General features: G+C 37.9%; 1 protein-coding gene across 2 annotated transcripts in view; it reads left to right on the forward strand.

Moving 5' to 3' along the window:
- LOC114046112 (collagen alpha-2(IV) chain-like) overlaps positions 1-15,461 on the forward strand; it is a 287,529-nt gene that overhangs the window by 40,317 nt on the left and 231,751 nt on the right. The gene's annotated exons all lie outside the window — the stretch shown is intronic.

Consider the following 15,461-nt stretch of genomic DNA (forward strand, 5'->3'; position numbering starts at 1 on the left):
TTTTAAACAGCTTTTTTAGGGAGATGGCTTCTGTTCAGATTTTCCCATTTTTCAGATAAAGAAAACAAGTTTCTGAGAAACAGAGACTTAGCTGAAAGTCACACTGCTGATTAAAAATAAAGTCAGGAGTAGGTCCTGATCCCATTACATTGTTTTTGAAAGCTAGGTATTCTGAAGCTATGTCTTACAAACAGTTGAATCAAAAGATAACTTTGATCTAGATTAGCAGAAGATATTTTTCTTTCTGATAAATGTGTACTGAATTGCTTTTAAAAGCATTGGAGCATTGTGTTTTATCCCAACCAACTTAGATGAATAGGAAGTGATAGTACTGAAGACTTCCAAACTCTGGTCATGGGCTAATTAAGCAGGAAAAGTAATTTTCTTTTACATACCGCTGTCATAGCTGAATTCTATTGGGTTAAACCATCTCAAGTACAGGAATTTTCAGTTATTGTAGCCATACGAGTAAGGAACGACTTGTTGGCATTTCAAAGAATAAGATTTTAAGCTGAGCATGGCAAAGTACTATCATTTTACATGGGTGGTTTCATCTTCTGAATTATTGGCATGGGGAAAAAAAGCCAACAGAGTGCTTCTAGTGTTATTTTTTATTTGGGAAAAAGCCCTCCTTGCCCTTATTCACGGACTCTCCTCGGGTTCCCTGTTCAAGATTTCTGTTTGAAACTCCCAATACAGACTATATCCTCATGGCACTCCCTCTGAGGGTTTCTTTTCAATTCAGTTGAACATATATCTGCATGTCAGACACCATGCTGAAGGAACTAGAAAGTTCAATCTAGACAAGTTCCCTACCCTCATGGAGCTTACATTCTCAGAGAGTAAAAGACACAAGCAGAGAAGAACTAGAATACACAATATTGCCTAATAATAATCTACGTGAAAGAGGTAAAAAATAAAATGCTATGTGAAATTAAGGCAGGGGAAGAAAGGTTAGGGAAGCTTGCTGAAGGGGATAGCGTTTGAATTGATTTTAAAATTATGAGTAGGAATTTTTCTATAGTTTAAAAGCAAAATGAGTTTCCAGGTTTAATTCTTCAAGTTCCCAGTTGTGGTTGATGGTCTCGACTTTTAGAAATACTTTTCATATCTGAAGGGCATTACTTGATTCCTTTATAATATTATCCCAGGCAGAGGTAGAAAAGTCAGTTATAAGCACATCCAAGTCCAGTTGGCCCTTTCACCTATGATTTAAAGACCTCCCACTAGACTGTTTCTAAGAGCAATTAGCTTCCAAAACAGCAATTAAGAATAGTTTTCTAGCAGCAACTGGCAGCAACTTTGTCTATCTTGACATATTTTGTCTGGCTGTACACTGACTAAATGGTTTGGTAATCAGGCTGCAGTTTGTTCTGGAATGTTCCCTGCCTAGATCTCTCTATGATACATCTGACTTCTTCTGGTTCTCTATGTCTTGTCTCTGCTCATATAGGTCTACTTTAAAAGTTCTTAGGTGCAGTTATATGTATCTTTTTTCTTAATATGTAATTTTTCAAAGAAGATAAATTTCTTCTTGTATTTTTTCCTTAAGTAAAATCATTTCCCATACCTTGCTCTACTGAGAATTTTATTTGGGACACAACTAACCATGATCCAAAATGGCATATCATAGAAAGTACCTGTGATGTCGTTGGCAAAGAGAATATCTGGATGAGAAAATTTCCTCTGCCAATGTAGATCGGTCACTATTCTGCAACTTTCAGCCTTAGACCTGGGCACTAAGAAGTTGTCACTGGCCCAGGGTCCCACAACTAGTAAGTTTAAAAAATGGGACTTGAACTCAGGTCTTCTTGACCTCAAGGTCAATTCTCTAGCAGTTACATCATCATAATAAAATTAGATTAAACAACACAGGCAATTTTTGCTGTAGCAAGACATATGTGTTCCCAAAGCTTGAAGTTATGCAGAATCACACAATAAAAATGGCAGCGCTTTTGGGGATAAGGGTGTTGGGGCACAACCCTCAAAAACTTCAGTGGCATATCTAAAAGAAAAAGATAAGAACCTTCAAAAATAGTAGTACATTTTATACACGTTAAATTGTTAAGAAATACATAAATGCTACCATAAAGAATGGTTGAATGTACAGCCTAGCGCTGTTGCTTCCTCCTGGGCAGAACTAGAAAGTTGAGCAGGCCATAACACTGGGCTTGAGGAAACCATGGTGAAAGGGGTTAGGGATAATGGAGACTCCAATCACGGATCCACCACACCAGAATTTATACAATGAATATGGTACTTTCTCTTGACAAAGACCTGAAGTTTGCTTGTGGAAGTGGGCATGGGAAGGGAGTTATAGTTTGTGAGGTATCAGGAAGTGGGACATTCTCACTATTTCTCATGGGGAAAAAAATCAAATAGAAACAAGCTCAAAATTCTAATTACGCTCAAAATGTTCAAACAAATTCGAGTTTTCAAACATGTATTATAGCAGAGACGACTATATAAGGATGAGTAATATTGTATCTGGAGATGGTCTTTCAGTAGCCACTTTGTAGATAGACGCTGAAAATTCTGGCCAAAAAGAAGATGTCTAAAATAGAAATATCCTTAATATTTTCAATGCCTATCATTTAACAGAGACCCAACTTTGTATTACGTTATTTATTTCAGTCATTCTCAATTTTACTCAAGAATTTCTGTGATGTTGAAAAGAAGGAAACAATAGCAACTTTCCTTTACTTTGCCCATTTCAGAAATGATCAAATTCTCATAGAATTGTGTCTATATTTGATGTTGTTAGGCTACTCTCCAAGTCTTCAAATTCCAGAGAAGATGCCAACCTGCATTGGTTGAGGGACTTTCCTCATATTCATGAATTCACATATTCAGCCCCTATCCAATATTGGCAACCTTTTTTGATATAGATGACATTGGCCAGTGTGAATTCTATAAGAGATTCTCTTTTACAAATCACCTAAATATAGCATAGAGCTGGGGTGCGGGAGGGGAGGGGAGGCAGAAAGGAAGGGGATGCCCTGAGGAATGCTCTCACAGAAGCCACCAAGAGTATATACCCCATTCACAATAACTAAGTTAAACAACCCATGATTAACAACTGTAGGAGGGGCAGAGACACAAGTATTCCTGCAAAGGTTAATTTCAAGCTTAACCACCAGTAGAATTCCTGAAAATTCCATCAATCATTAAGCCATGACTATATGTTAAGCATTTCTGCTATTTCTAAGCAATGGTAAGCTTTAAAATGGATATTAGAGAACCTTTTTTTTTGTCCAGAACTGTGATTTTACTGGTAGAGGGAGTTCTGATTGTACTTCCCAATCAGGAAATGTACAAGGAACTCCTTCTACCAAGGCCTATCAGTAATTGATCAGTGTCATGTAATCACCAAGTATCAAAGGCAGAATTTGAACCCATGTGTTCCTGACTTTGAGACCAGCTGGTTAGCTTCTATACCACAATACCTCATATGCATAAAGCTTCATACTTTCTTGCGTTTATAACTACTCTCCCTTATCAAGCTAAAGGATGTCTGGTTTTACAAGCTCAACTGAGGCAAAGAGGTGACAAGATATCATAATCTGCCAGACTAAGTTGTATATCTAGGCCTAAGAATGAGGACAAAAGGAGTTAGGAATCTACTGCAGGGAAAAGGTAAGTCAGAGACAAAGCGATTGTAACAAGCAAAGCGGAAAGTCTCATTCTTGTTCATTCTCTCCTTGGATGTGAATGTGTTATAGGAAGTAGAGTGACATGTGGGAAATATCACAAGGGTAAGTAGTAAAAGAAGTCACTGGAAAAGCAATAGGCGTTAAAAGAACAATGTTTACCTAGTAATCCATAATCAACTGAGCTAAGTTGAAAGTAAAAAAAAAAAATAGTCTAAAATCACATTTTTCTGCATGATTGATGTGAATATGTAGCTGGACTGAAAACACTAGTAATTGAGCAGAAAACTTACCATCTCTTTCTCCAAAGGGGATATATTTCACATAATGATGCCTGAAGTAGAATTCATTTGGAATATGTGCTCATAACTTCCAAAACAACTGCTACATTTTCTAGGGAGCAATTCTAGATAGCAGCTAGGTTAGATGGCTCTCCCATACCATCTCCCAAGGAACCATTTCTCATGGGAAAAGAAAATAAGTTGAACTCAACATTTTTTTAAAATTAAATATCTACTATATGCCAGGCACTGTGTTAGTTTAAGGAGGCACAAACATGAAAATGAAACAGTACCTCCCCTCAGAGAGCTTACAATCTAGTGGAAGGATGCAAGATGTAAATAAACATAAGTAAAGATGACAATTTGAGAAAGAAAAGGATATTAACAACTGGGATTAGATGAGAGAAAGTTTCATGGAAGAGGAGCCAAATGAACTGAATCTTGAAGGGGCACTGTTTTTGTTGTTATCAAAAAGATGTTTTGTCCAATCTTGATAATGTAATTCCAAAGCATACTAAATCTGTAATCTTTTAGTAGTATTGGAAAACAAAAAAAATAAATTTAAATGGATTTTGTTTTTCTTATCTGTCTGTATTTCTCCAAAGTATTGCATTATACTTTGTAAAGTAGCTATTTTTTTAATTTAGGAAAATGAGTAGTGTAAGCCATGTTTGTGGTTCTAGAGATCAGGGAATATTTCCTATCAAGAAGGGAAAATTCCATTCACTATTGTCTCACACAAAAAAAAAAAGATCTTGCCTCAAGCACTAAAATATGTAGGCAGTTATAAAACAGAAAGATATATTTTTAAAGTATAATAGTTTGTGAAATTTTCTCCTAGTCAAGGAGGTGTTATCTGATGATTACCCATAGAAAGCATTAGATAAGTGATTATTAGTTACAAAGGCCTTTTTTTGTTATGGTTCTATAGAGGAGGCCCATGACGTACATATGTACTTCCCTTTTTCTACCTTTGAATTAGTAGAACTGCAAACTATATCTCTATTACTCCAGGGTATGTGATTCTATGTCTTGTATATAGCTCTCAAAAGTTGAGTTCATTGTGTCTACTTCCCTGGACTCTATGTGGAATTACACTCAAATCATCATAGGAAGGTGACTGTCCACCCTTTGTCTAAGTCATCAGGGCAACATTTCAACATCTCTTCTGAAAAAAAAAATCATTCCAGCGGTTCACATCTCTTTAAGACAACTCTTTAAGACTAAGTCCTGCCTAATAAGTAACCCAAATTCAATGTACTTCAATTTAAACTCTTTCCTCTTGACCTGTTTTCATTAGACATAAAGAATGGCTGGCCCTTTTCATACTTGCTGATAAGGATCTGCTCATATACTTGAAGTGCTCCCATAGCCTTTGCTCCTTAAATTAAGGAACGCTGAACTGTGAAAATAAGAGACACTAGAGCTAAATTCTGAGCAAGCAGTCACTCACTACAGAAGTCTCGAGTGCCGTTGCTTTGAGTCCATTCTGGCTTTCAGATGTCAAAGCATATTTCCATCCACAAAATGGGTGGCCTCCATCTCCCACTAGCAATCCTTCCATCACCACCAAAAATCAGCATTTGAAATGATTAACTAAGTGCACATTCTTCATTCCCTGAAAGTCTTTTTTTTCTGTTGAAATGGTAAGGAAGTGATTCCTATTCCTAAGTCACCACTCTTTTCCACAAGAGCAAATGTTATGTCAGAAAACAAGCCAAGAACTTCCAGTGCCAAGATGGCAGAGTGAGGAAAGAACCCCCTGAATCCCTCCCAAATATCTAGAAAACTGCCTCGGAATTGATGTAGGAGTAGGGAAGCATCATACCCGCACAGGAGAAAAGGTCTGCTTCCCTGGGGGTGGGAGAAGAGCAAGGTCCAACAGCAGCAGTAGCACCCAGCCTGGGGGCCTGATGCAAGCTGGGGACCTCAAGCCTGGGGCAATGCACCAGCCCACTGCTCTCGGGTCAGCCAGCAGCCCCCAGGTAGGTGACACAGTCTGTGTCATTCAGCAAGGCCCCACTCCAGCGACCCCACCCCCAGCACAAGCCACCAGTGAGGCCTTGACCCCATTGGCTGAGCAGTAGCAAAACTTCAGTGAGACCCCGCCTCTAGGGCCTACCATTTGCCTCAGTTTCCTCATCTGTAAAATGAACTGGAGAAGGAAATAGCAAACCACTCCAGTATCTTTGCCAAGAAAACCCCAAATCGGGTCACCAAGAGTTAGACATGACTAAAAAACAACTGAACAGTAACTACTCTCTATTGAAAAACAACTAAGCAATAACTACTCTAAAATATCTTAGCACCCTTCTTTTGTTGTTTTTCAGTTTAGTGTTTGCCATTTCCCTCTCCAGCTCATTTTATAGAGGAGAAGACTGAGGCAAACAGGGTTCCGTGACTTGCCTAGGGTCACACAGCTAGTAAATGTCTGAGGCCAGATTTGAACTCAGGAAGATGAGTCTTTCAGACTCTAGGCCCAGCTGCTTTATCTACTTTGCCACCTAGCTGCCCCCATTACTTTATTTGATACCTACAATATTCTTCTTAGTAGGAAAATGTTCTGAAAAAAAGTCTTTATCCTGGTGCTTTATCCACTGTGCATCCTGGCTGCATCTCCACAAGCTCCTTAAACCAATATGAACAGTAGAGAATGGAAGAGGTACACAGGGAAAGCTTCAAAATTATCTCCTCCTACTTGTCCCTCTCATACAAATGGAAAGTTGCTTGATCAGAAAAGTTGACTTATACCTAAGAAGGAAAATTAGTCCTTTTCTTTTCTTTCTTGGTTTTTTTTTTCCAAGGGAATTGTGCTGGGGAATTACAGGAGGTGAGACAGAGATCTATATTGGGTGGTGTCAACTTTATAAACAACTTGTCTAGAAGCTTTCCTTCCGTAGGATGTTTAAACCTATTCAGTACACAGAGCCTGAACTCTGAGTACCACATGTTTCCTGAAAACTGGGCAAGTCATGAGTCTTGGCCAGGCCGTGTTCTGGATAGGATAGGAAAGACAAGGGGGTGATCCATCACAAATTAGGCATGCCCAGTAAATAGAGACAAGAACTGGAGCTGTGATTTCATTGACATAGAGAACTCCAAAGGGAGGAAACTCACTTTCTCATCTTAGAGAACTGTCAGTGAGTAGAGGTTTTCTATATGTTAGTATATTTGGTTGGTTTCTCCCGTATGAAATCAAATATATGCTCGCCATTGAATACTGTACTTTCTAAACATGAAAACATTAAGCTGGTTAAGCCAACCTTTGGATAATTTTTTTTTTAACTGGTGTCTAGTGAACTCCAGTAAATAAAAAACTTTTAATGAAGTTATAAATGTTTGTTGTTATTCAGTCATTTCAGTCGTGCCTGACTCTTCGTGACCCAATTTGGGGTTTTCTTGGGAAAGATACTGAGTGGTTTGCCATTTCATTCTCCAGGGCATTTTACAGATGAGGAAACTGAGGCAAACAGGGGTAAATGACTTGTCCACATATAGTAAGTGTTTGATGCCAGATTTGAACTCAGGAAGATGCCTGACTTCAGACACTGCACTCTATCCTCTATGCCACCTAGCTGCCTATAAAAGTATAACATAGAACAAGTTTTCATGATGCTATAAGTTTACATATTTACACATTAAAGTAATATCCTATTTATACATGTAGAGTTTATCCTGCTTTTAAAAATTTGTATTCCAAGTGCTATGTACATGATAAATAGTTTTATTCATTCATTTATTCAGTCACTCATAAAAGGGCTTGCCATGGATGTGCAAAATTGAGGGCCATGGTAAAACATAAAATATGCATCTACTCTCTCAAGTGTGCCATGCCATTAGGATTAAGAGATGCAATTGTGTGTTCTTGCAGCAGGCTCAATGTACTAGAAGGAAGGCAAAATGATAATGATTATTCATAGTAATGAACTTAAAACACTCTAGGATCTCAAAGTTCCTTCTGAATCATCAAAGAAAGACTAGAAGTTGTAATATACAGTTCAAGTGTACATTCTGTTATATGTTAATTCTTTGAGAATTGGTCATCTCTTTCTATTTTATATTCAAACAAAACAACCTATTCCCCAACTCCTATGTATAAAATGGAGTATATTATACTTAATTTTTTGTTGTATTAAGATAACACTTTTCCTTCAAACAAAATTCAGAAAGTAAGTTTCCTTTCTTTATATTGCTTTTCCCAGCAGAATATATTTTCTTAACTTTTAAATATATTTTAATATACATATTTAACCTTTAATATAGCCTGGAAATACTAACATATAAGAGGATGTGTTATCATAAACTTCATTATATTTGAGGGAGTCCAAATTTTTTTAAAAATTTATAATTCATGATGCTTTAAGTTTTATAATAGCTTTAAATATACCATTTCATTTGAACCTTACAACAGTTCTGTAAGGTAGATACTATTATTATCCCCATTTTATAAATTGGGAAGCCGAGGCTGAAGGGCCACACAACTAATATCACAGGCAGTATTTGAAATTGGATCTTCCTAACTTAAAGTCTAACACACTATCCACTGTGTCCCCTGACTGCCTCTCCAGGACTTTTTTAAGAACACTGTAGAACAGCATCCACTTTTCAAATTATAAAAGGCACTAAAAATGTAACAGTAACCTTTTGCTGTTTTTCAGACCATCATTTCTGCTCTGGTTTTCCTTTTCTCTTTTCCCAGTCTTGACCCTATAATTAACCATTCAACATTATGCTGTCTTCTTTTGAACTGAGGCAGCTAGACTGCACAGTGGTAGAGTGCTTGACTGGAGTCTGGGTTATGTTCTCTGGTGTTATTTGGGAAGGTAATCCTTTTTCTCTTATCTAATTGATTCTCCATCATACTCCCTACAATGACAATTCCAAGTTTTCTCTCCTTAGACCTCCTATACTACACCCCTTTCAACCTCTTTCAGCAGAGGATATTACCCTATATCTTACTGAGGAAATAGAGACCTCTTACCCTGAGCTCCTTTTTCTCTTCTACTCTACATCCCAAATCCCCATTTGACATCAACCCCAGTTCCCTAGGGCAGCTAGGTGATACAGTGGATAGAAAGCTGGGCCTAAAGTCAAAAAGACTCCTCTTCCTGGGTTCAAATTTTGCTTTAGATACCTACTGGGTGTGTGACATTGGACAAGTCATTTAACCCTGCTTGTCTCAGTTTCTTCATCTGTAAAATGAGCTGGAGGAGGAAATAGAAACCACTCCAGTATCTCTGCCAAGAAAACCCCAAATGGGGTCATGAAGAGTCAGACATGACTAGAACAACTGAATAACCACAACAACCCATTCTCTTATCCTTTATTTCCAGTCTCTGATGAAGAAAAGGCCTTTCTCCTGATCAAGGGCAACTCATATTTAATTTAGTACTATCCAGTCTTCCTCTGTGAATTGCCCTCATGATCAACACCCCTTCTTTCTTTAACATTCCTTCTTTTTCTATCTACTGACTCCTCCTTAGATGCCTACAAATTCACCCAACTCTTCTCCATCCTTAATGAACCAAAAACAAAAACAGAACCTTTCACTTGACCCTGGCATTCCAATCAAGCTAGCATTGTATATCTCTTCTATCTTTCACAGCAACACTCCTAATAAAAGCTGTTTTTGTCCTTTGCTTCCAATTCCTTTCTTCTCACTCGCTTCTCAGTCTTTTGGTATCTGACTTCTGACCTCATCACTCAACTAAAATAGCTTTCTCTAGAGTTGCCAGTGGTCTGCCAATCGCCAAATCTTTTGGCCTTCTACCAATCCTGATCCTTCTTGATCTTTATAGCATTTGACACTGGTGACTATCTCCTCCTGGATATTCTCTTCTTTTGGGGTTTTTGTAGTACATCTCCCTTGGCTCTTCTCCCATCACATCCTGCCCAGTATCTGTGAATGTGCAAAGCTCTTTCTGGACTCTCAGTGACCTGATCAGCAAACATCTGTGGAGTTAGTATCTCTACATAGATAACTCATGTGTATATATAAAACTCATGTGTGTATTTGTATGTATGTGTGTATATAAATATGTATATGTGCATCTATGTGTGTGTGTACGCGTGTATACATGTGTATAGATGTATAAGTATATGTTTAGGGGAAGGTAGGAAAGGGAATAATCATTTATATGGCACCTACTATATGCCAGATGTTATGCTAAATGCTTTTGCAATTATTATTTTATTTGATCGTCACAACAACCCTGTGAGATAGGTTCTATTGTTATCTGCACTTTATAGTTGAGGAAACAGAGGTTAATTGACTTGTGCAAAGTCACATAGTGAGTAAGTATGTGAATTCAAATTTGAACTCAGGTCTTCTTGACTCTAAACCTAGAACTCTATCCACGGGGCCACCAGTTGCCTCTATGTATATATGCATATATTTGTGTGTGTGTGTACGTATTATATGTGTACATATATGCAAGTGTATATAGAGAGATTGCCAGGCTTAGAGTCAGGAAGACTTGAATTCAAATCCTGACTCAAATACTAGCTGTGTGACCCTGGGCAAGTCACTTAATTGCTGTCCACTTCAGTCTCCTCATTTGTAAAACGGAGATGATAATAGTTCCTACCTCCCAGAGTTGTTGTGAGAATAAAGTGAAATAATATTCATAAATTGTTATATAAATGCTGAGAGAGAGAGAGAGAGAGAGAGAGAGATGCTCAAGTTATATTCTGAAATAACAGGTCTGACCATTCGCTTCACTGCTTAGTGAAGCTCTAATAACTTCCTATTATTTAAAGGATCAAATATAAACTCTTCCATTTGTCATTTAAAGCTTTTTATAACTAGACTCTAACCTACTTTGCCAGGCATATTCCAAATTATTCCCTTCATTCACTCCCCATTGCAGTCAAATTGACCTTCTTGCTGCTTCATTCATATTATATTTAATCTCTACCCTCAATGCCTTTGCCCTTGCTCTTCCCCATGCCTAGAATGTACTCCCTCACTCTGCTTCTTTTAATCTCTCACTTTCTTCAAAGCACAGTTTAGGGGACATCCCCAACATGAGGCCTTCCACTGTCTCTCCAGCTTTTAGTACGTTCTCTCAAAATCCCTTATATGTTTGTACATTATTTTGCTTAATTAAAATGTACCTTCTAGATAAACTGCTTGATTTTCCTCTTTTTAACACCAACACCTAGCAGAGTACCTGACACATAGTAGGCACTTAATAAATTAAGATTATAGGCTCAGAGATTTAGAATTAGAAGGGACCTTAGAAGATAAGTCCAGCATCCCAGTTTTATAGATGAGGAAACTAAGGGACAGAAAGTATAAGTGACTTGCCTGGGTTCTCATGCCTTGTAAATTGGAAGGGGAGGTTACTGGAGGGGGCCATTGCTCTGAACCTAGGACTTCCTGACTCCCGGTCCAGTGTTCTATCCCCTAGACCAAATCGCCTAAGGCGAAGGATCTTAAGTGAGAGAACCCAGAGAACTATACTGTAGAAGGTCAAGAATCCTAACTGTGGCATTCTAGAAACAGCTGACTGTAACTTATCTTGTAGCTGATAATCAATAGTTGAATAAGCAAGTGATTTCTTTATCTGACGGGGGTAAAGAGGGAGAGGATATTGAAGAGTGGCCAAAGAAAGCCATCCCTTTTCTCAGCTGGGAAAGGAATGTCCAGTGCAGAGAATCCAAGTACTGCAAGAGGAAGGATGACTGGGTTTGCCGCAAATGCCCTCAAGACTTCTTTGGCAGCTTTCTTCCTCCCTTTCCCTTGCTTTTTGGCTCAATCCATTAGGAAATCCTGGCTGCCATACTGTAACTACTAGGTCACGCTGCATTCCATTTAAAAAAAAAAGTTCATACACATGTACGTACATGCACGCACAAACATCAGGAAAACTGTAGGCTATTTGTTGCGAGTGTGTTACACCCCATAAAAGGAAGAAATTGGTGATATTGGATTACAGTCGATTACTTTGGCTATCATTTAATGAATTTGCCTACAGCCCTGAAGGTCAGTAACTTGTTGCATCATTTGTGGAGAGGGTGAAGCCATTTATTTAAAGCATTTTATCATTTTAATCTTTTGTGAAAAGAGTTATTGTAAGGCAAATTAATTTACTGGGTCTCTAAAAGGTCAGTCATTAAAGTACTCTTTTCTTCAAGTTTTGCAGAAAAGAAGATGATCATAGAAACAATATAATCCAACTCCTTTATTTTAGAGATAAAGAAATTATAGAGTGTTGAAGAAACTCTGAATCCACCAATGTTATGGGGGATGGGGGGAGTAAACATCAACGGTGGGGTTTGACCCCAGCTTCTTTGACTCAAGAGCCAAAATATTCACTTCCTCGTTGTTGTTCAGTCATTTTCAGTTGTGTCGAACTCTTTGTGACCCCTTTTGGGATTTTCTTGGCAGAGATACTGGAGTAGTTTGCCAAGGAAACTGAGGCAAACATGGTTAAGTGACTAGCCCAGGGTCACACAGCTAGTAAGTACCTGAGGCCAGATTTGAACTCTGGAAGATGAGCCTTCCTGACTCTCTAGCACTCTATCCATGGCACCACCCAGACACCCCTGTAAAATCACACTCAACTGCTTATGAAGGCAAGAAACAATTTAAACAGTTGAACAGGATTTAGGGAGGTGGCACGTGTTACCTGAAGATTAGGGTCACCTAAAATTTATCAAGTAAAGAAGAAGCAACTTTCCAGGGGGCTTCTTCCATTTTCATTTGGTTTAACCCTGGGCAAGTCACCTAATTTCCCTCCAGGCTTGTTGCCACAGCCTGGTTCCCTTTCCACAGCTCCAGGGGATTCCCAGTAAGGTGGAAAACTTGGCCAGTTTCTGAGTTATAGTCTCAGCTCCCACACACACATACCTAACCCAAGGCAACATAAACCCAGTGCCAGAACTTCAGGCCCAGAAAATCTTTTAGGAGTCTAATGATCATAGTTTAAGAGCTTAAAAGAATCCTAGAGATCATCTAGTTCAGTCCTTCACTTTACAGATAAGGAAACTGAGGCCCATAAAGGTGAAGTGACTTACTCTGTCAGGTGGGTAGTAAGTGGTACATTTGGGATTCAAAACCAACTCCACTTTTTCTCTACTTATTGTACTATGAGAAATGATGAAAGAGATGATTTCAGAGACACCTGGGAAGACATGAAATGATTCAGAGTGATATGAGCAGAACCAGGAGAACAATTTATACAATAACAACACTGTAAAAACAAACAACTCTGAAAGCTTTAAGAACTCTGATGAACCCAATGCTCATTCATGATTCTGAAGGGCTTATGGGGAAGCATGGTATCCATTTTCTGACAAAGAGTTAGTTGGATTCAAGATGCAGAATGAGACTTTTTTTTTTTATATGATCAATGTGGAAAATTTGTTTTGCTGAGCTCTTCATTTTTATTACAAGGATTTTTTTTTTTATTCCAATGGGAAGATGAGAAGAGGTAAATTAGATTTTTGTTCATTGAAAAATTAAAATTAAATATTTTTAAAAGAAAAAGTGAAGTTAAAGTTTTCCTGTTTCAGCTCATTGCCAGGATTCTTTCAGGGCCGCATCACTCGGGCAGCCTTTCTAGGCAATTGGCGAGAAGGAGTTCATCAAACCTAAACCAGGCTTAAATGAACCTCTCCCTAAAGTATGCAATGGGTATTCATATTCTGCAGTCTCCAAAAGACAGTTTGAGATATAAGGACAGAATGTTTAAGGGGAATGGGATAGTCTTGGAATGCATAGTTGATCACTATTTTTTGTTGACAAATGGCCCAAATATGTTCATTGACTTGCCTCTAATAAATCTGCAGGTAGATTAGCAACGATCTAAGTTGCAGCCACATCTTTCTCATGGTATTCCCTACTAACTTAGTTCTGACTTTGACTGTGAATTCTAAAGACAATCCTTTCCTGAGTCCAGTTAAGAGTATTTTGTTAGTAGCTACCAAGAGAAGAAATATTATTTATGGAGGAAAAGTTTTCATGGAGGAGAGGGTGGAAATTCTGACACTCGATTAAGGTCTGTTTTTGTAACACTTAAATTATAATTCTTGGTGGCATAATGCTTTGGAGTCTAGTTAATTAGGTGAAAAGTAGAGCTTGAATCATTGAAAAGAGGGAAAAACAGCATGATCATGTTTCATATTTAATTATAGTTGCACCAGTCTACATGTACCATCTTTTAATGGTACAAAAACAGAAACATGAGAATTATTTCATTTAGACAGATTCCCATTTAATCATACAGTGTATTGCAGACTATTTAAATTAGCTAATTTGGTCATCTTTATTATCAGAATTTACTCATTAATGGATTTCAATCTGTTGTCAACATGGTGCTAGTTCCCTCCTTTCACATTTGATTAATGTTCATTAACATAGTCAGGAGATTTCATCTTTCATTGTTAGGCATACTCTTTAAGTATCCCTTAAAAAGCCAAGTCTTGGCATATGGACCTATCCAGAGCTAAAAGAACCCTTCCTATCCATGACCCTACTTTATTCCCAGTCACTCCTGGAAATCCCAATTCTGAATGTTGTCCCTTCTTTCTGTTTCCACGAATATCCAGAAACCCTGGCTACCAGGAGCTTGTCATTTAAATTGCCATGACTCAATTTTGAAAATGCATTCATCCTATAGCTATATAGCACCTAGTAAGTTACTCAGTTTACTTTAAGCAATCCAGAAAATTCAGGTCAACACCTATACTTGAGAGTTTATTTACCTGTATTGCCTGTCCATAGTGTTTAAATTTACTAGATAATTCATTTGCTTTCATGTTTTTTGTCCAGAAAATAATTAAAGTTCTTTCTATCACCTTCTAAGTAGGTGTTTATCATGCACTAAGGTGCTAGTTTTAAATATGTTAAATTATATTGGTACACTGAAATTCATTTTTTTTCATTCTAAATATATGAGTGTCTGTACTTTGTCAGCTTCTGCATGTTTCTATGTTTGTCTTATTGCCAAAGCATGGACATTTCCTGGCTTTTGTTATCCTAAGGAGCACACTCTGTTTTGAAAGGACAGGGGCATAATAAAACGGATATGAAAGAAGGGCCAGATGACATCACATAGAGTATTTGAGGAAGTCCACTATTTGGATGTTTATAATCTCAGCATGTTAGTTGTTTGTACTGTGATAGGAGAATTTTTACTGTGTAGAGAAAGACCATAATCCCTGTTACTCAGACAGCATTTGAGTTTTATCTTGGAATTGGAGCTAAGGACAAAGAATCAAAAATCTTAGACAGAATCCTGAGTAAGCCTGACTCATTGGGTGACCTTAGTTAAGTCTAAGCTGGACATCACTGAATGTTAAGAAATGTTTTAATATTAAGAAATGAAGTTAGTGACTTCAACCATGATAGAATGCTGGACCTACAGGCAGGAAGTTGTTGTTTTTCAGTCATGTCCAACTCTCTGTGACCCCATTTGGGGTTTTTCTTGGCAAAGACACTGGCGTGGTTTGCTATTTCCTTCTCCAGCTCATTTTACAGATGAGGAAACTGAGGCCAACAAGGTTAAGTGACTTGCCCAGGGTC

This window comes from Vombatus ursinus, unplaced genomic scaffold (genome assembly GCF_900497805.2).
Source record: "Vombatus ursinus unplaced genomic scaffold, bare-nosed wombat genome assembly UNPS02014781.1, whole genome shotgun sequence".
In the NCBI taxonomy this organism is placed as follows: domain Eukaryota; kingdom Metazoa; phylum Chordata; class Mammalia; order Diprotodontia; family Vombatidae; genus Vombatus; species Vombatus ursinus.